The 22,630-nt window shown below is 37.0% G+C and overlaps 1 long non-coding RNA gene across 1 annotated transcript in view; it reads right to left on the bottom strand.

Moving 5' to 3' along the window:
- Positions 1 to 22,560, bottom strand: part of LOC110401962 — a 51,353-nt gene extending 28,793 nt beyond the window's left edge. The window contains exon 1 of the long non-coding RNA XR_002440717.1: positions 22,351 to 22,560. This is a non-coding gene — a long non-coding RNA (uncharacterized LOC110401962). The remainder of the gene's footprint in view (positions 1 to 22,350) is intronic.

Raw genomic sequence — 22,630 nt, 5'->3', positions numbered from 1 at the left:
TTTCACGTATATATGATTTTCACTGCACATTCCTCTTCTTTGTCCATCTATAGAAATTGTAATTGCTTTCAAATTAGAGGCAAAACACCCTCTTCTGTTGTCAACATACTTAGCATTATTTTAATTGCTTTTGTTATTTCTTAGTCATATTGATCAAAACATTCAGACTTCAGTTCTATAAACTGCTAAGGAGGTCTGAAGTCCATTTAACTTGAATTAGTAACCTGAGTATAAATACGTTCATCCACATTTACACAAAACAAGTCTCCAAGCCCTTATTATTTTTAGTACAATTAATTAGAAGTTTTAACAGAATTCAGGATGGTTGGATTTTCTACATTCAATTTTAGGGTAATACCTGCTTTCATAATACCAAACACTGTTTATAAGTCTAGTGAATTTGAACGTGAAAGCATTTTGGTTTTCTCAAGACATAGTCAATATAGTTAATAAACTTAGTAATGGAAAAACTTTTAAGATGTGCCAAAATACTTCTTTGACATTTTAAGCCTAACAAAGAAAGACTTCCATAGAAGCATCGTATCCAATTGCTTTTAAAAGCCCTGTCATTTACAGAGAATCAACTCTTTCTCTCTGTTGGGAAGTAAAACATGCAACATAGGAGCAGATGGAAAAAACGCTAACACATTTCAATCACTTGTGAAGATTTCTTGTTGGTTCTTTTCTGTTAAATTTTACAGCGTAGCACTCATGAAGTGATGTAAGGAGTATGAACCATCCAAGAGATGGCTACCACTACCTCTTATTTCAGATCAGTGTATTTTGATTCTTAAGGAAAAACTGAGATGCATTATAGTAAAAACATGATTTCATTTAATTATTGACTTTCTTCTAACATACTTCCTCTGTGTCAAAGAAAGTATCATTAGACAAAAGTTAAATGAATGCTTGTACATGAAAGTTCGTACTCAGCAGTTTTTAAATGAGAAGGAAGTAAAAGCAGTTAAGGTGACAGCTGATGTTTCAGAATACCTTTCTCTGTTTGTGAAGTAAACACAATTTTTAGTTGGAAAGTTCTGTATCCAGGTCTGTGAAGCAATTCTTATCTAAGCTAGTCATAGCACCACAACACTCAATACTGCTCCATCACCAATACTGCAACTGAAACTGCAAAGCAAGCGAGAGCATCTAGGAAATCCATCAACCTCATCCAGTCTGCACAGAGCAGATACACAGAATTCCATTTAACATTAAAAAAAGCTTTCCAATATTTTCTAGGCACAGAATCTTAGCAATTGTCTCAGCCTTTTCTTGGGTGTCTGAGATATCTATGTTGTTATGCTTTTTAAGCCAAGAGTTCATTCCCTTTTATTTTTTCCTTTTTGGTTTGCACTTCTGAAACACGCTTTTAAGAGAACCATCCAGTCAGCCTAAAGACCACATACTGATAATTTGTGATTAACATCAGTTTGAACACTAACAACTGAAATAGATCTGTCAACAATTCATTTTTTATGAACAAGTTTAACATGCAGACAGTTCTACGCAAGATGAAAGAATCTCATCTCTTGTGACAGCAACTGCACAATTGCATTAAGTTACCAAATCTCTGTCTTCAAAGGGACTCCAAATGTGTAGTATATTCTCAGCAGTCTTCCAAAGGAAGACAACCATACAACTTCTTTCACCATGCAGCAAGAACAAGCTATGAACAAAATTAGACAGCAAACACAGTAAAGGAGAACAGAATATCACTTTCAAGTAATGGAGTCTATTTCATACATGGCCGGATTGCTTTACATCTTTAGCTGAAGGTTGTCGAGAGGCAGGCACCAGAGGTGCACTCATCACCAAGCTTCTTCCTTGCTTTTGTGAACTGGTTATTTGTTCTACAGAATCTCAGCTTCAAGAGATATGAAATTACCATTTTTCAATTTCAATCAAACCTGTGATTTAGGGCTTAGATTGAGAAAATATGAATGTAAATTCAAACTTTGAAGCTCTTATTACAATGGATCTGTTATAAATTATGCAGACTTAAGTCCTAAGCTTTAGAATAGCAAATGATCTTTGGAGTTATTTAAAACTAGACTGCACAAAGTCCTTAACAACCTCCTCTAGTTGATCCTGCATGGAGGAGTGTCAGACTAAAAACAGTTCAAGTGCCCCTTCCTACTTCAGCAGCTCTGATTCTGTGAATTTACTCATAGTGTTTCCTTTCAGAGCAAGGAAAAAGTTTCAGCAGTCCCATGGAAACCAGGGTCCATCCACCCAGCTTTGTCCTCTCTGTTTTCAAGGTAAACTCTAAGAAGAGCTGAAAAGATGACTGCAGCCTTACTTCAGTGTCTCAGAAGATGCCTCACAAAGGGCTGCATCCAAATTTACCTTACAGTGCTGTGACAACCGTCACGTTGTGTGAGAATGTTAGAGCACAAAATTAATGTATTATTCTCTGAATTTCTAATAGACTTGACTAGATTTATAAAAATAAAATTTTAAAAAGCACTCCTGAGTCAACAACAGGGAAACACAATGAACAGCGAGTCACAAAGTGATGCTCTTTTTCCAGCTAAGGAGAGGAGAAGCCTGGGAGCATTAAGTAGAAATACTGGTAACGCAGCAACATTAGTGAGTGATGACGACGTAGGAACAACACTCTTCTTTTACTGCCATGACAAATTAATTACTGCAGAGAAGGGGAATAATTCCACTTTGCTACAAAAGCTACCCTTCCTGTATATACTGCCACTCTTAATGTCAAAGTAACATCAGCAAGTACTAACTTGCTTGTTACTGAAAACCAGCCCTCTACTTATGTAGTATCTACATACTAAATAACATCCCAACTCACCAAACAGACTGCAGTGATTCTGGAAGATTCTAGAGCCAAGGCAGTGAAACCATAGCTTGCTTTTATATTATAAAAATTCTGAGTGCCACAAAGGTCAGAACTTATGTTTAATAAAGATGTTAAATAAGATATCAGTGTTTACACAAGTGGGCAATGCACCTCCCTTTGCGATCCACATTTAACAGAATTATCTAAGTCATATACCAATGCCATGAACTTCTATCATGCTTGGGATGTGCTCTCACTAGAACCAGACCAACAAAACTGGCTCTCCTGGTTAGTAAATTTTAATCTCACAGGAGTGTGATAGTAATCACTGATGTTCAGCTCTGATGGCACTGAGTTTTTTGTGAACGAGCACAAAATCAAAAACCAGGACAGAGACTCATGTAGAGATTCTCGCACCGCAAACCACCTAAGGTTTAGAAAGTGGCTTTGCTAATTATCCACTGCAACCTTTGCACCTTTTAATTCTGACCATGCCCCAGTTCAAGAGTATTACTTTGGAAAAAACAGATCTCTAAACTTATGTAATAAGCACTGTATATTAAGAATTAAGCAGAGATTACCCTTCTGCTTACACTCTTCTTAAGGCAAAAAAAACCTCAGTAACAAGATCTACATTTAAATATCTACAACATATAATTTAAAAAGAGCTGATGATTTCTTTTGTTTTTACAGCAACTACAACATGACATATTGTAGTCTTAGTTTTCCATATGAATTGAGAGTCTCCTGGCCTGTATGTCTTTATGTAGCACATCTTTACATTTTCATCAGCTGCTTTGCAGAGGATCTTAAGAAATACAATATTCTTTGCTTAAGTAATTTTAAGATTATGTGGAAAATACATAAGAAGTTATTGTAAAAACAGTCTTGGCATGATGAATACACTGTAGAGCAAAAATTATCATCATACAGTACAATACAATGTACTAACAGGAGAGTCTAGCAACTGTAATGTACCTTGTTACATCCACGCAGTTAGCAACATATACTGTAGCAGTGTGGAACAGATGAAATCCTAGAGGTGAATACAGTTATTAATGGCAAAGATACCGAAAGGATTGAGAATTCACACTAAAAAGCATTTTTTTAAATTATTTCTTGAGAGGGAGATCCTACTTTTCCTGGAATTAAATGGAAATTCTGGTTGACTTCAAAATTAAGATAAAACACTATCAAGTGTACCACATACATTTTTAGTGACAAAAATTTTAGCTCCTTCTGTCCAGCTTTACAAAAGTTGATCTAACTTGAACACAAATGCAAATGAAAGGAATTTACCAAATACCTTTAACTGCTTAGATAAATGGATAAAAATCTCATTACTGTTCTTTGACATAGGTGCAGTAAACTCTTGTGATAACTGCTTTACTGTATGGTTTAATCAATTAAAAAAAAAAACATACAAATAGTTAACTTACTAGCCTTAAAACTGAGTTAAAAATAAACAGGCTTTTAAGGGCCTCTCCAAATCCAGATGTAACAAGGTACATTACAGTTGCTAGGCTCTCTTGTTAGCACATAGTATTGCACTGTACATACCACAATATTATATACAGAAATATAAATGTTACTTTGTTAAATTGGAAATAAACTGTTTCAACTCTTTTTAATGATTTTTATGTTTTAACAACACTCAAGATTCAAATTTCCTACCAAGAATGCAGATGTTCATTACTCCATACATTCTTGAGCAGAGCTCATATGCTAAGTTTTTCTCTTAAATAAGATGCTATATTATAAAATTAGAATATGAACACCTAGCATTCATACATTAGCATAATCATCATAGTAGTGCTTTAGTAAATGTAATAACAATTGACAGGAAGCAATATAAGAAATGATGATAAAGGATAATTTGTTCCCTAATGCAGTTTACAAAGTAGCAGAAGCCCGGTTTGATTATCACAAGAATATCTTGCTTCCATCTAGTAAGAAAATGCAGTAGTATCAATTCCACAAGGAACACAAAAACTTTCTTCTTAGTCTCCTGATTGACATGTAAATAAAACACCCAAAATCATAGCTTCATTTATAATATCATATAGAGTAAAGAATGAGATGTCTGTGACATTAAAACTTAAACATACTGACATACTGCTAGCATATGACAGAAGCCAAGAGAATTACTTCATTACAGATACACATGTGGAGGGTGCTCAGAAAGTAATTCCTCCTCTTTATTTTGATGGAAACTACAACAGATACAAAGAGCGCAACAGCACTTTTTAAATAAATTCTCAGCTACAAAACACTATTTTTCAACACAGTCACCATCATTAGCTATATATTTGTTCCAATGAAAAAGAGCCTACAAGTTGCACTCAAAAAACTGCACCAGCCGAGGTGACCCACTGTTTCACAGCGTTTCACCACCTACCACCTCACTGTGCTCACATCTACTGTTTTGTCTCCATAAACGTTCAGCAAGCATCAATGAATGTTGATGGGTGCAATTATTGTCAACACTAAGCATCTATAAATTGTATCCAGGAAGGACTTCAGGTTAGAGTTGTTATTAAAGGCTCTCTTTGAGCGACTGTGTTCACTGTAAGCTCATGTGACAACTAAGACAAAAGTACTGGAGACAACAAAAATATTAGCTTATTAATAGTTCATCACATCCAGTACTCTTTACAATATACTAGTAACTTGGCAGTCAAGAAAAGTCTGACTCTAACTGAAAGTGTTAACTATTTAACTCCCTATTGTTTTTTGTTTTTTTTAAATGAAGACAGCTACTTCCTAACTTTTCCACTACTTTCCCCTAGTTTTCAAAGAAGATATTTATATTCAGCAGAAGGGTAGCCATATCCAGTATCAACACCCATTCAGTGAATGTACTGGGGATGATGGAATTAGCAGATGAACAGCAACATTTCCTCTTCATACCCCCTACCCAAGATGTGGCATTCACCTAGCCCATCAACATGGGTGTCAGCTGCTCCCCAGCTCAATAGAGCATCCTTGTGTGAGGGACTTTGGAAACTGTTTAAGCTAGAGGAGAAAAGAGAAATAGGCTCAGATGGTTTAAAATACTGTGGGGTTCAACTCTGCACAGAAATTGAAGTTCATTTGTTTAAACATCTCCCTGTTGTATGACAAAATTATCATCACATCATGCCTCTTCAACCTACTGCTGTTAGCCAACACATCTTTGATACAGTCTTGAGAAAATGGTGGGTTTCCCCATTTGATTCCAGTGTAATGTGAACGCTGAACTGAGTTTCTGTCAAAAGAAAAAAGACTGTACTTCAGTCTTGAACTATATGGATATCACTTTCTGAGGAAATTATGAAAGATGAAAAAGAAAGGATAAATGGAGAACCAGAGAAGTTAGCTTAATAGAGAATCTCTGTTACCCCTTTGTATTTGGAAAAGCCTGTCTTGAACCTTCTGGTGACCTTGTAGGCATATAGTCAGTAAGTCTTTATTAAATCAAATACATTTTCTTTCTTTCCAATTAACTAATACAAGCATATAAGAGAAAGTCCAAAAATATTAGGTCAGTACATATGCCTGTTTGTTTTAAAAAGTGTTTCTTACATATTTTAAAATGTTTCTTCTCCTCTGTCCTAGGCTTCATTTTATTTATTACCCAGAGATTTTCCTTCTGTTCTCCATTGTGCTGGTTTAAGCATATACTCTAGCAATGTTTCAAATTTATAACAAATGTATTTGAATAAACACAAACAAAGCTATAACAGTTTGATTTCTTTAACAGCTTTATCATTCCTAGATCTGTCTCCATTTGTTTATGAAATGTTTGTAAGGAACTAGGATGGTAAGGCTTCCAAAATGTTACTACTTGTAACCAATTCCCAGAAGTAGACAATATCTCCGATAACATTTTCGATCTAACTATGCACTTTAAAACAAATAGAATACATACATACGATGGGGAATGTCACATTTTACAGTTTTAGGCTTCATATTCTCACAAAGAATTAGCCTTTTAAGCATGATTCAGTTGAATTTAACTTCATGGACAGAACAATGATTGTATTTACACTGCAATTTGGAAGTCAACACAGTACAACAGGAATGTGACTTTATAGTGAATAGGGCATGAATATGTTTGTCCAATTTGTTCATCATATAATACTTTCAAAGTTTTACATATATTTGCTTACATACACTTTTTATATAAAAATAGTTTTTTTTTTTAAATAAAGTTTGTCTTATTTTGGCAAAAACCTCAGTTCCAGTAGCAATTTTCTTGCTTTTAACTGTTATTGTAGGAAAGGGAAAGACTGCAACGTTACTATAGTGCTGTGGTACTTGGAAGTTGTCTGTTACCAACACGTTAGAGCACACAGTGATCCACACTAATCTGTGGGAGACACTTCTATTACTCATGGCTTCTGGAGGATAAACTTGCAAATCAAATCAAAAACCACTGCCCAGTGGGACCACTCTTAGGACAACTCTGACAATTTATTAAAATGAATCAGTTCCCTGGCTTATAGAGAATTAAGAGACATTCTGTCCGCAAAGACCTACCCTGTGTAGGATATAAAATGAAATCAGAACTTAAAAAGCCTCCTGCAAGAAAGCCCATTTATTCTGAAAGTGTGACATTTATGTGCTTAAAGTCTATAGCCCTCTCAGTGAATGATACTACCTAAAGAAGAAAAGAACAGTGTTATCATCAAAACTTATGATGCTCATTAAGTCTTTTGATGAGCATAGGTGAATTTAATTGCTCTTCAGAGCCTGACAGATAAATTGTAAAACTTGTATTTGAAATTAACAAGATTACCTCAAGAAGCTACTGGCTCCTTACTGACATCCCCAGAAACAAAATGGTGTTCATAGATCACCTGGGGATTCATTACTCTTGAGTAATGCATTCACCATCTGTTCTCATCCCAAAATACTTCTGAGAGTGTTTGAACTTCATAAATATTCTTAGATAAACAACTCTCACACTTCCTCAGACAAGTGAATAGGTAGTTGTTCACAGATCCGTAGAAGTAGCAAAAAATAGTCATCTGAACTGAAAGTATACTTCAGACTACTATATGAACTCAACTGATGTCTCAAAAATCTTCAGATTGCTCCAAGAAACAAACTTGGGACACCACACACTTTAAAATCTAGCACAGAGCCATATTCAGACCCTGCCTCCAGTTTTCATCCATCACTGAGTGAATGCTCTTTGTCTGGCATTCTCCCTTATGACCTAGAGCTCCCTGAATAACGTAACACTTAAACACCTCTAGGGACAGAGCAGTAGTCCCTATTGTGCAGAAGTTTAACACTGAACTTACTGTAAGATTATTATTTTTTTTTGTATAGAAACTCAGAACGCTATCATGATTCTGCTTCCCTCATCTTCCAAGAAGCCTGCTGGAGCTTTCATGGCATCTACCAGAAGATCAAAGATCCTCCTGACAGTTCTCCAACTCTGATAACAGTATCTCACCTGAGAAACTTAATCTCAAGAAATCTGTTGATGGTAATTCATGTCCTGCTCTTAACCTAGAATCTTCCATATTAAGAAGATTCTAAACATTTGGCAAATAACATAATTGTCCTTCTAGTAATCCCCACTGCCTCTCAAACTGAGATAATCCAATTATGAGTACTTCTGATGACTTCAAGGATTCATCCATAAACTACTAACCTGCCACTGTGTCAAATCAGAGGAGCAAAACACAGGCTCAGGTCAGGCACTGCTGTAAGAAGAGATTCTATTTTTCACTATTTCTGAAAAGGAGATACTAAGGTGAAGTTTCAGAGATACATAAAAATATCACAAGTTCCTTCAAGTCCCACAGTATCAACACAGCGAACACTGCTACTACACAAGCATGCCATGTAACAAAAAAGATGGTCTTGGATCTTTTGAGTTGGCCAAGCATTTACCCATTGCAACAGAGAAAGAAAAGATATAACTGCTAATATTTAAACCAATAAGAGTGCATTATCACTGCTGAATTCCTCTTATGGTGGGTACAAACACCACCATTCATGTCTCCATTCAGGTGAAAGGAATTACACACGTTTGGAATAAAGGAAATTTTGTACAAGAAAAAGATGTCATTATGTTACACTGACAACATATAATGGCATCACTATCACAACTGTCTGCAAATATACCCTAGAATCAATATTCTGTCAAAACACAATATAAATAGTAAACACACTAAACCAATTCTCTAGTGCTCTGAGATTTTTAAGATGAGAAACATCCTTACCCTAAGCTAGTTAGATCTGTGAACCAAGCACAGAATTAATTTTATACCAGTAAATTACTGTTTTTAACAAGTATACAAGGCACAGAACACAGAACCATATAACTGCCCTACACTTGAAATATGCTTTCATTCAAATAGTGGTAATAAAGTTAGCTGAAGGCACAGTACATGGTGGGAGGCAGAAATCACATCATATCTGTTCAATGACTTGATCTTTACAGGTGGTTGGTTGGAAAATTAGCAGCTATTATTTCTGCAGCAATAAATTCTAATATTTGGAGGAAGGAGAAGATGGATTTCCAGTTCAATGCCACCTGCCATAGCACAACGATGAGTAATTCACTCTTTATTTAACCTCTATACTATCTCTTTAAAACGCAGCAAATTTTTGTTGAAATTGCATACAAACTGCTCTAAGAAATTTTATACCTACCTAAACTGCAGTACTCTTCAAATAAGTACTAAAATCACAAGAATGTAATACTGTTACAGTGATTTGAAATACATGCCTAGTTACAAAGATCTTTTCACAGAAAATAGGCACAATTGAATGATTTTTATTTTGCAGAAATAAGGATTGATCTTTATTAACAACAATAATTTCTATTGGTAGAACATAACAAACTTCATGTTCTGACTTGATGACCTTCTCTCACTAAAATTCAATGGTAGGTATCTTTGTCTGTAGCTGGTGTAAATGAATGTTTTATCATTCCCTAAATTACCTTGCACAATATGTCCCTGTACTCTAAAAATGAGCCAGCAGCGTGCTAAGGAGAAACTCCTGCAGCTCAGCAGCATTCTGAAACTCAGAAACTCAGCCAAGCCACCTTCTGACTTACTAAAAACTTTGCAGCAGTACAGAAAATCCCATATGACTATTTCTTCTCAGATTTAACTGAGAGAACTTTTTCTACTGTACTCACAGCTTTGTTCAGAGCATTGTTTTTTTTATTACAAAGCTTTTCACATGAAGCAGCATACAGACTATAGGGATGAACTGTTTAGCTGTTTGTGAGGTAACAGTGAAAAACTAACAGATATTCTTAAAAGATGAGCAAAGTACCCAAGAAGATCCTTCTTAAAGGAAAACGTGAGATGGAATAGCTTTTATTTTGCCACCTAGCTTCCCTTAACTTCCTTTTTCTTCATTTCCTAGAACAGCTTTCCAACACAAGCAAGGTCCTTTCTGCCCTTGCTATAGCTCTCTGGAGCAAGAGAAGCGGGCTCCTCAAGGAGGTGACTTTAAGTCATCTCAATGTAGCCACGTTTTAAAGGCATTGAAGAGTCATGAGCAGAAAACTATGTATTGGTAAAAGCAGAAGCACAAATGAAGTCATAACTGAAATCTGGGAAGAAAAACTGATTTTTGTTTGCTTGCTTATTATCTGCTTGCTCAACTTCTGCTTCATCCAAGACCAGTAGAGGGTGCTGAAGAACACACAGCGTTTTGTAAGAGCAAAAAAATGTATCACAGCTTTACAATGTAAATAGCAGCTTTTCTTTAGTCTGTAAAACAAAGTCATACAAATTCAATTTATTTGATAAAAGCAAGCAACTCACATTACTGAGCCTACTAGCACACATCTATTTTGTTTGTTTCACTCTCAATTTTCACCTACTCTACTTATAAAGCATTTCAAATATTCACATGATCTGCAAGTGCAGAAACCGCCAACTGGAACATCATAGGCACTGGAAGTATGCTGGACAGAAGCACAAAGATAAAGCCTTTTGTACTTTTGCAAGGTCAGACCAGGTGACTAGTCTTCCCTCTGTACACCATTCTCAATGAAGGCATTGTTCAATCATTCTCTGTGTAGTTAGGAGGGAGAAAAAAGGCGAAGTTTTGTGTACTTCTTCAAATATGCTTTACACTTGCTTTAGTCCACAGAAATTAGAGGAATGAGAATATGAAATAGCGTGTTGCTTAAACAAGCTCAAAAGGAACTAAGAGAATATATCACATTTTGAAACTACTAAAATAAGCTGTTTTTCAGTACAGAGAAATACTAAATATTGGGGTTTTTTTTTGCTTGAAATCACAAATATTTTCAAAGAAAAAGTGCAGGGAATTATCATAATCAATAGCTGAAGCCATTAAAAATATTGTAGTATGTTGACTGCATGAAGAGTTTCTTTGTTCATTTTAAGTATTAGTCTCTAAATTAAATTTAGTCACTCTTATTCACAGAAAAACTATGTTCTCTATGATTCCTTTTAGTGTAGTCTTATAAATTAGATAAATAGGATGCCTCTTGAATTTTCCTTCACCTGCAAAAATACAGGAAAGACTGAGGCAAATCTATTCTTTTACCTGTATCCACAATTGACTTAACTAGGAGGAATGTTAAGGCACACTATGTGTATTTCACATGCACACTTAAAGGCATCATTCTGATTAGCTGAGTGTAGAGACCAGGCTCAGAATTGTGCTGATCAGCTCTTTGATACAAACAACTTGATTCCTTGTTGAAATGGACATTGGCCTGCCTTAGAAATGTAAGCAACAAACTAGGGAAAACATGTATCTATTATTCCTCTACAAAAACACCCAGTTTTGCTGCTCAGTGACATTTTCCACTATGAATTTTTGTTATCACTGAGTAGTATGCAGTATTCAGAAGTTCATTTCATTCTCATTTCAAAGGGCTCTTTTCAGATACAGTCATGGAATTCTCTTTGATTTGGCAGCTCAACAACTTGTGAATTTTGACATTTGTACAGGTGGCATTTGAAGGGAAGGAAAAAAAAACCCTTCTCCTTACAGAAAGGGTGAAAAAAACCTAGGGATCCTAAATGTTTCTTTCATAACAAGACCAACTAAGGAAAATATCAAATGAGAAAATTATTAAAAACTTGTGAGAATTCAAACAGAAAAAGGTGTGACTACACTATAACTAATTTTCTTCTTGTCAACGGTTTACGGGCGTTTGGCCTGGTTCCATGACGAATGGGACGGGGGACCCATGGGCCCACGCCCCAGGAAAAGGGAAAAAGGGGTAAGGAGATGGCCCTGAGTGCAAAGAACAGCGGCAACAATCTGAGGAGAAACAAACTAATTTACTAAATAAGATATCAGAATGCAAAACAACACACTATGATACAATATAATTACAATTTAAGCTGATAAATCCAACACAGTGAGAGAGAATGTCCAAAGTCAAGGTAGGCCTTATTCTACTACCAACGATAAGACAGCTGGAGAGTGAGGTGCTGCCAAGACAAGAGACGGGCCGAAAAAGGGACGAGGTCTCATGATCTGCAAGTTTTTATCTTTTCCCTCTGTCTGGAAATGGTAACAGAGGAGCAAAGTACCCTGGGGAATGTAGTAGTCCTTCTCTTCTGAGAACCAGGTACATTCACTACATGACGTTATGATGTGGAATACCAGTAACTGAAAATCATGAAACCATGACACTTCTCAAGTATTCAAAAAAAACATCTTTTAAAACAAATATTTTCACTGACTTCACCTTAATTCTAACAGCAATATGCTCAAAACCATCAGGCCATCCAAATGTTTACATCTACAAGTACCAACAAATGAAACTAATAATCCTCTTTGCTTTCTTAGAAAAATTGTTGTAGATGGAGAAGGACTCAGAACTTAACATTAGGTTATACTCCCCTTCAAGACATTTCCTCCTGTAATCAACATGTGATATTGTGCCATTAAAAAAAAAAAAATCACATCTACTGCAGACTACCACCTGTATAAGTGGTAGAGTAGGTGGATACAGTTCAAAAGCAGACAGCTGTAGCCCTAATGCTGAACAGGCACAAAGATAAGGAAGCGGTACCTGAAGAAGATGAAGATGTTTAACACATTGATTATGCTATCTAATCGAATAATAATTATACTCAATACAGTGAAAGTATTTGCACTACACACATTGTTTTTAATGACAGGATTTCAATAGTTCTTTGAAGTGCATTTAGCATGTATCAAAGCCCAACTTATTTTATTGCTCATTTTTAAACGAAATTGTGATTGTGTTGAACTGTCAACATCACCAGTGGCCTTCTTACTTCTCCAATCTTATTTTTCATGGATTTACCTTTTTTAAAATATTATTATGACTAAAAATAATGAAAAGGTCAATAACTCAGCACATGGACACACTAGCATGGTATGTCTACTAACCCATTTTGTGTTTGTTTTTTCTCAGCAGTACCAGCAAATCAGGAGCCTTGTAATATTTCACACCCTGCCCGTTTGTACATAGCAGTGTTCTCAGTATCTGTACCTCTTGTAGCAGAAGAGTAAGAAAACACAGAAAGTGGTGGGGGACAGTACTGTTTTCCCAACTTTTCACATTCTTTTTCAGAAACTTCAAAGTGGGATAGTCTCATCTGTCATCAAGCTGATACTTCATACTTCTTTTTTTCCTGGAAGATGTCATGGTTAGAATGAAAAGTGGATGTGGTACAATAAACATTCTATATTGGTTGTCAGACAAGATGATGATCACAAAAAAAAACTTCTTGTCAGTTTAAAACTGATGGCACTTGATTAAGTCATGCCTTCAATTAACACATAACCATTACATTCAGGCTTCCTCCTTTGTCTTTAATCTTTTAAGCAGCTAAATTCAAGATCCTGACCAACTTTTCAAGTATTCTGCACAAAACATACTGCTCTGATTGTCAGGAACATGCTGTTCTGTGCTTATTTTTTTTTTTTTTTAAAACTTGCTTACCCAGAGCTTCTAAATAGGTCCAATAATTCAACAGAAAAATTCATACATAGCAAATAGTCTATGGGTATAATAAACAGTATCAGAGATAAATTATGCAAGTAAGAATAAGCAATTATGGTTCCAAATTTGCTATGTCAAGTGTTTAGATTGCATATATTTAACCATGCCTCTGTCTCTACAGCATCTGCTTTAGGTACAGTAATATCACTAACTTTGAATCTCTACAATCCAGAAAAAGGAACCTTTTAAAAATAAAACATCCCATCACTCAGAATTTACCAAGGTTTTAAAATGTATGTGGAGAACAATTTGCTTGCCCTGTGTTTTTTGTGCTTTTATTTACAGTATGGTAAGATCCCTCACAGCCACAGTGGTAGAAGGCTGAATTTACCACTCAATGCAAAAACTGTGAGAAAAATGAAGACTTTCATTTTACCAGTCTTTTGACAAGTTAGGGATACATGAAAAGCACAATGGGGGATGCCATCTTCAAACTCTGGGTATTGACATGTAAACCCTTATGTCTAAGTTAATTATTCTATACTTTGCTAGAAGCTCTGCATGCTGTCAGTGAAAGACGAGCATTCTGAGTGTGCAGGACTGTTGTGGAAACAGGAACAAGCTACTTGGGAAGAACACAGAAGTGTCATATGAGCATGCCAGGACAGCAACAGGACACCAAACTGAAGCTCAGTTTGAAAATATTGAGGATGATGTGAAATTAGTGCAAAGAAGAACATCTGCAAGCCCATCAGCATAAAAACAAACACCACGTTGGTTTCCTGCTGAATGACGAAGGTAACCTGATAAATAATATAGGAAAGGCCGAGATACCCAATGTCTCCCTCATTATTAGCAGTGTAGATCCCTAGCAACTGACAGTGAAAATTAGGGGAGAAAAGTACTATCCATTACAGAAAAGAATCAGGTTACAAAGTTCTTAAGTAAACTCATCCAAGAGAAGTGTTTGGATGCAGAGAATATATCTGAAGGTGCTGAGGTGTCTGACACATTGAAGACACTATAGTCTCTGACAGATGGGCTTGAACATCTCCACTACAAAGCAAGGCAACAAGAGTTGTTGTTTAGGCTAAAGAAAAGCCACCAGGGAGACATTACTGCAGCCTCTCAATACATAAAGGGGGCTTTATATGAAAGATGTGAAGAGACTATTCATCAGGGAGAACAGTGATAAGACAAGACACAATGGGTTTAAACAACAAGACAGTAGATTTAGATTAAACATTAGGAAATTCTTTACTGAGAAGGCAGTGAGGCGCTGGCACAGGCTGCCCAGAGAAGCTGTGGTGCCCCATCCCTGGAGGTGCTCAAGGCCAGGTTGGATGGGGCCCTGGGCAGCCTGAGCTGGTGGGGGGCAGCCCCGTCCATGGCAGGCAGGTTGGGGGTGGGTGATTTTTAAAGTCCCATCCAAATCATTCCATGAAACTAAAGCAAGTGAAATTCCCAATGGAAGGGGAAAAAAGTTAGGCACTGAGAGCAAGATACCCAAAGAAGCTGCAGAACCCCATCAAAAATCTTAAGAGATTTTGATAATTTGACAAAGTCCAAAACAATTTACTCAAACTTTGAAGTTAAGCTAGTGTGGAACAGAATGCTAGAATTGATGAAGCTCCATGGGCTTCTTCCACACTAAATGATTCTGTGATTAGACTGCAATCAGTAGGATGTACGCAAATAAAATACAGCAATTTTCTTAGGAAGCTCCGCAATCCAGTAGTCTAAGCAAAAGGATCTGGTGCCATTTGTGATATTATCAAACAAAAGAATATGGAAATACATGGTAGCAGCAGGTAAATCAAAGTATGTTAGCAAGAATCCAGTGTATTGGTGCTAGATTTATGTTTAGGCAAAGGAAAAACTCTGCTATGACTATTATGAAGAAATTAATTCAAACTTCTAATTAGCGCAGGAGGGGTAGGGTATGCGTGTGGACTTACAAATTGAGCTTTATTCTGAGTACAGCCCTAGACTCGTCAGGTAAGTTAGCTAAACTACTTCTCATTTGCTCTATTTCTTTTTCTGTATAAGGGTTATCACATTACTTTAATGTTTTGAACTAACTTGATTTGCACTGATAATACGATCCAGCTATTTAAGAAAGGATCTCAAAACCATCCCCAGTGTCTCATTATCTGAATATGTATGTCCTTCAGACACCTTCATCTATCGTATTAAACAATGATCTTTATAGAGGAAAGTTCTACAGCATGCAAGATTCAGTTTGTTTGGCACATCTCTTGCTGAAATGTCATTTAAATTAATATGCACAACACAGAAAGAGACACATTTAAATAAAATCATATTTTAAATAATTCTAAACTTAATGGAAACTGATTCCTTTGCCTATTATTCCCTACTCAAACAGAATACACACTGGCATTATAAGAAACAAGGTTTCAAAAATTTTATGGGTCATCCCCGAACACAGAGCCTTCCCAAACACCTAGCATTTTTACTCTGGGCAATCAGTCGAGGTCTGTCACTGGATTTTGAAGCACTGCAATCATTCACAAGGTTTTCTTCAGGCATTTGAGAAGATTTGTGCTCTGGCTAGTCTCCAGAAAAATTAGGTTTATGCCTACTTCCACTGTAAACTAGTTTAACATGTTTCAACTTTTCTGACAAGTCTCACACTTAGGCTTCTGTGATACACAGTTCTATATTAGCTCTTCGAGCATCCCTGCGAAGAAAACACTCCTTTCTTTTTCTTTCAAAAGAAGCTGTTGGTAGTGAGGTGGTAGGAATTTTTGACTGGTCTTGTCTAGAGAGAAACAGCATTACAGCCTCAATTAAACATTGATTTCTCTGTTCCCAGGAGCACTGTACTCCCAGGAACCACTACTGCTTTTGCCTTACTGATGGAAAAAATGGTTAATGATGCCAATTAGATGATGTTAATGTCATTTCTATACTCTTCTTCCATTGCAGGTCAATGATACTGCAACTGGAAAACAGTCATAACTTCAAAACAGTTTAAGGAAACAATTCTTTGCAAAATGGAAATACCGCATGAAATTTAAGTATAAAGGATTAAAATTGCTCTGACTGATAAATGAGTTGACGTGGCACTGAAGACTGAAGGCTGTCATTTTCCAGTGGAAGTTTCCCTGGGCAGTTCTGTGAAACAGACTTAACCGTTCTACTCATTGCCTCTAGTCCTTGCAATTACTAGAGGCAACAAAGCAAATTAGGAAGAGTGGCAGTTGTCAATTAATATTGATTTATTTTCAATTATTTTAATTTTCATGCTTACTTAGTTTCATAATTCCCTTAATGTGTTTAAAAATGACATTTCTTTTCAATCTTCCTTAAATAAAAGCAGGATCTTTTTTCATCTGCTGCAAGCCTTTCTTTCCATTAGAAAGGATTTAGTTCTTACAGCATATTCCCACACTTTCCTCAGCAACAAATTTGCTTGTTTAAATATGACAAGTGAAAATTTAGACTTCCTCCTTATAACACAGGTATGTCACTATGCTAGCTTCGTTGCTTTTCTACCTTTTCCTTACCGTGTTTGCAAATGCTAGTATCTCATACAGACATGTTAAGTTCCCTAGCACTGTCTCCATGTGTTTGAATACTCCTAAATCATTCCCTTTAGCTTAGCATCATCTGGAATTGCTTAAGAAAAGATTAATCAATCATTAAGAGCCAGCTGCAGAATACGCTTAGCATTACTTTGTACTGAGACTTAAAAAAAAAAAAAAAAAAATTTCTTAATAGACTACTAATATTATGAATATACACATATGATGAAATAAAAGTACAGTTAATTGCCAACGTAAGTTTACAATTTGATTTAAACTGTGTTACAAGAAGGAGCAGCAAGGTCTTGGACTAAGGTGAGGGATAGTCTGCTTGGACGTAGTAGCAGAAAAAAGGAAAATGCTTTGCTTACCTCAGGAAGATCCATACAATCCTTGGGCAGGCAGCGATCTCAAGATGAAATCCCCCTGCCTCCACTGCGAACCCTTAAAAGATGTCTGGGAAGGGGTGGATCCCAGCTCCACCCCTTTCTGGTCACTAAGGTGCATTGCTGGGACCTGAGCTCCTCTGGGTTGGCCCTGCCTTCCTACCAGGTGCTCAATCACAGGTTCAAGCCATGACTTAGCATGTCCACTGCAAACTGTAACACTCTTTTTTTAATACTGTAATCATATAGTCAGGTGAGGGAGACTTAGATAACTTCTAACTGCAGACTTACCTCCATAACTATTTTCTGAAGCACATGTGAGTGAAATATTAATGATAAACAGTCTCCAGCAATAATCATATATATTTTTTGTCATAATGGCATATTGCAAAATATTGTCCAATTGGATAAAAAGAAAATAAGTAAATCAGACTTAAATGCTTATTGCAGAAAACCCACACAGAAAACAGATGTTTGCTTTGTTTTCCCCATACTAGTTTCTCTAAGAGTTTAAAAATCTAAGGGAATAACAGAGGAGCCAGAGAATCCAGCGATGCTTTGCCATAGAATGTAATTATACAAAAAGACACTCAAAATCAAGGATAATATAGACAACCACAACAAATACTAGTGCAGTGGAATGCTCTTGGAACAAGACTGAAAATTACAAATTAAGGAAGTTAGCATGCTATAGAAACTACAAACAGAATATTAAGGATTAGAAATATGGCCTAAAGATTTCTCAGCCTAATCAGGGAAAGAAAGTTTCTGCTCCCCCCCCCACCAAAAAAAAAAAAAAAAAGATTTCTTAAAAACGAAAAAGATTCTTCAGGAATACAGCTTCACAGTTTTTACTCAGCACAATGAACTGTCAGATCTCATCTTGTTCAAGGCAAGTCTAGTTAACCTACTGGTAGAGGAACTCAGGAGAACATATACCTTCTGGCCATGCTCTTAGTCACACCACAACCACTGTCAAAAAAGCAGGAGCACATCTTCCCTGTCAGTAATGCAAAGCACAAATCACATTCACCACTAGTTCACACTTGGCATAAAACCTATCAGGTCCTGTTCTTTCTGCTAAATGATCAGACAACCACATTCAATTGGGTTTCAACACAAACCAGACAGCAGCATTATTTTTCTTCAGGTTTTCCCAGTCCCTCCACATGGCTTTTACTGGGCTTTCTCCAAGTATCTCCAAGCCTCTTTAGTAGTGGGAGCCCAGAAGTGGTTCAAGAACTCCAGGTATGAACTACTGCAAGTTTCAAGAAATCATGTTGTTGTTGTTTTTAATGTTAGACAGGTGGACATTTCTATTAAGAGAAAGATTTAGTGCATCTCACTTTGCAATACTAACTTCCTCCCAAGGTCATAGCAACACCAGATATTTGACTTGTAGCTTTGAAGAACTTACACAAAAATGAATTTCACCACAATATATTTAGAGAGAGAGAGAGAGACTTAAAGCAAAGGAAGCACTGCTATTGACTTAGTTGGGAATGGGATACTAATAAAAGGGAAACAAGAGTAATGATAGAACACAAATAGAGAAAGTAATCTGAGCTTAGGCAGAAAAATGAAGTGTATAGCCACTGGAAGCAAGGCCAGGCAACATGGGAGGACTACAGGGATGCTGTTTGTCTTTGTAGGGGAAAAAAGTTGTGCAGCCAAAACTCAGTTTGAGCAGAAGCTGGCCAATAACATGGGGGGAAATAAAAAGGATTTTTTTAAAATACATTAACAAGAAAAGGAGTAGAGAGAATATTGATCCATTACTTGATGAGAATGGTCACACTACAGGTGCCCCAAGCTGGGGGACTGTGACTGCAGTAATGATGAACTTCCAGCCAACTCCAAACTTGTGCAGGATTTGCTGCTCCACCTGGATGCATAGAAGTCTATGGAACCCGATGGGATTCATCCCAGGGTACTCAAAGAGCTGACTGATATCATCACGAGACCTCCCTCTATTTTTCAGTGGTCATGGGAATCTGGAGAGGTCCCAGTTGACTGGAAGCTGGCAAACATTGTTCCAAATTTTCAAGAAGAGCAAGAAAGAGGACCCTGCTAATTACAGGCCTGCCAGTCTTATTTCAGTGCCTGGTAAAATTATGGAGAAAATTATGTTGGCTATTGTTGAAAAACACCTGAAGGACAATGCGGTCATTGGTCACTGTCAACACAGGTTCATGAGGAGAAGGTCCTGTTTAACTAACTTATTTTCATTTTATAACAACGTCACCCATCTAGTTGACCAATGGAAACAAGTTGATACTATATTTTTGGATTTCAGTAGAGCTTTTGACAGTTTCTCACCATGTTCCTCTGAAAAAATGCACAGCATATGGCCAGAAAAAACTTAATACAATGGGTGAGAAATTGGTGGATGGGTCAGGTCCAAAGCATTATAACAAATGGGGTTAGATCAGTCTCTAGTGGAGCCTCATGGTTCCATTTTAGGATCAGTTCTCTTCAATGTTTTTATAAATGACCTGGATGCAGGACTTAAATGCATACTAAGTTTATGGATGACACTATACTGGGAGGAGGTGTTGATTCCCTCTAGGCTAGAGAGGCCTTGCTGAGAGATTGTGACAAACGGGAGGGCTTGGTTTGGATGAACTGAATGGGCTTCAACAAAAGCAAGTGCTGGATTCTGCACTTTGGATAGGGCAACCTGAATACTGTGTGCAGGCTTGGGAACCAGAATGTGAGGAAGACATACAACTATATCAGAGTGTCCAAAGGAGGGACATGGAGGTGAAGGGTCTGGAGGGCAAGATGCATGAGGAACAGCTGAAATCCCCTGTTTTGCTCAGCCCAGAGCAGAAGAGGCTGATGGGAGGCCTCATGGCAGCCTACAGCTCCTCGTGAGGGAAGCAGAGGAGCAGCACTGATCTCTGCTCTCTGGTGGCAGCAACATGACCTGAGGGAACTGAATGGAGCTGTGTCAGGGGAGGGTCAGGTTGTGGTTTAGGAAAGGGTTATTCACCAGAAGGTGGTTGGGCACTGGAACAGGCTCCCCAGGGCAGTGGCCATGGCCCCAAGCCTTCTGGCATTCAGGAAGCCTTTGGACAAATTTAACTTCAAACCTGTCTCCCAGCTTTTCCCAGGTTTAGACTGCTTGCTCTCCTCTGTTGTTTTGCAGTTTTCCCATGTGTACCTGTACACCTCCCCATACCTAATATACATGAGTTAGGCTGCAGTGTCTGAATCCGTGTGAGATGAAAAAAAAAACCCACACACACTCAAAAGCTGTCAAGTTAGCACCAGTACAATACAACAGCTTACTTTCCTGTGACAGAAGTTAAGTCCCTCAGCCTGCTTTTGATACCTGCCTAAGTCCATCTCATAATAGCACAAAGGTTAAATTAAGAAAACATTTTATCATGCCCACTGTGTAAACACATATTCAATAATAATTTTTCTGCAAAGAACATCATAAATCCTTTTAGTACAGCTTCCTACAGGTATCAAAACAAATAAGAACAACATCATTCAAAGTTTAACATGTAGCCTCATCAGAAAATCAAACATCAGCTTCCATCCTGACATTAGAAAATGACTGCACCAATCAGTAGAAGGCTATACAGTCTCAGATGCTCTTTTCCTTGCAAAGCAAGGCAATTATTGGAATCTACCAGCTGTTTCAGGTCATGTGTGGAACTTTCTTGAAAGGAAAAATGCAAAACCCCTTCAAAACTGCCTCACAGACACTGGAATTCTTACTTCAGACAACTACCTTAAAGTTTCCAGCAACTGGTTTGAATGGAGTCGTCTCACAAACATAAGGAGGAAATATTTGGGGGGAACTTAAGAAGACCCTTCCGATAAACATATTACGTTATTTATTCATGTAGAGATTATATTCCTTTTTTTTGTTGTTGTTTTGTATTTATTCTTCTAAAAAACAAACATTGCAGAAAATTAGAAATTCCTGTGCTACACTACATAGAGTATGTTTGACTTGAACATAATTAATATGATTTCAAGGAAAAAATAAGTGTAGAAAACAAAAAGGTATGTAAAGTGAAATGATGGGAAGAATAAGTTGTGGGGATTCTTAAGCAAGTTTTACCTTCACAGCAGTTTGAGATAAAAATTTCTTTTGCTTTTTCTGATACACAGTGGCCACAGAAACAAGTCTTGGAGTATCACCGTTGCTTCCAACTGAAGATAATAGTTCTATTCTGTTTTCACAACTAACCAAATGTCTGTTATACATATTACTATGCCTCATTCACTCAGTACATTCCCAAATGACACACTTGGACAGGTAAGAACCAGGTACTTGGACACACATAAGATTTAAAGAGAGATATTTAGTATGTAACATTCAGAGAAGCAGAGAGCTTTCTCACCTACTGTAAAGCAATTTCCCAACTCCACATATCGTACAACAACAGTACTGTGCATTGGCTGTGTCACCAGATACTGGAAATAACCAGTAACAGTAAAAGAAGTATGTTAAGACAGATTCTAAATTAAAAAGCTAGAAAGTATGCCATAAAAAAATGACAACTCATAATTAATGGTGAACGTGCCAAACTAAAAATACACATACAACTAGAATAAACAGCTCCAGATCTTTTCAGTGGCCACGCCATTAAGGGCCTGTATGATTAAGATATTTCAAGAACTAAGATCTATGCTCTCACGAGACATTTAACTAACTTCTTTAAAACTTACCTTTAATGAGTTAAGTTAGACTACTGAACTGTCTCTTCTTCCCTCCTCAGACTCCATTCCTGACAAGATGGATACTCTCTAATTTGGACAGTCAAAAGGGAAGAGGACCAGAGAGCAAGCGGAAAGACAAGAAGGAATGGACTGCTACAGAAAAGAGAGAGAGGAGAGGTCTGAGATGAGAAGCACAGTGATGTGGCAGTGGTGCCTGTGACATCAGCAGGACGAGCCACAAAAAGAGGTGTGTCAGGAGACTATAGAACAGGCAGCACAGGAGACTATA

This window comes from Numida meleagris, chromosome 1 (genome assembly GCF_002078875.1).
Source record: "Numida meleagris isolate 19003 breed g44 Domestic line chromosome 1, NumMel1.0, whole genome shotgun sequence".
NCBI lineage: Eukaryota > Metazoa > Chordata > Aves > Galliformes > Numididae > Numida > Numida meleagris.
The sequence above is the reverse complement of the archived record's forward strand: the minus strand, read 5'-3'. Positions and strand labels throughout refer to the sequence as shown.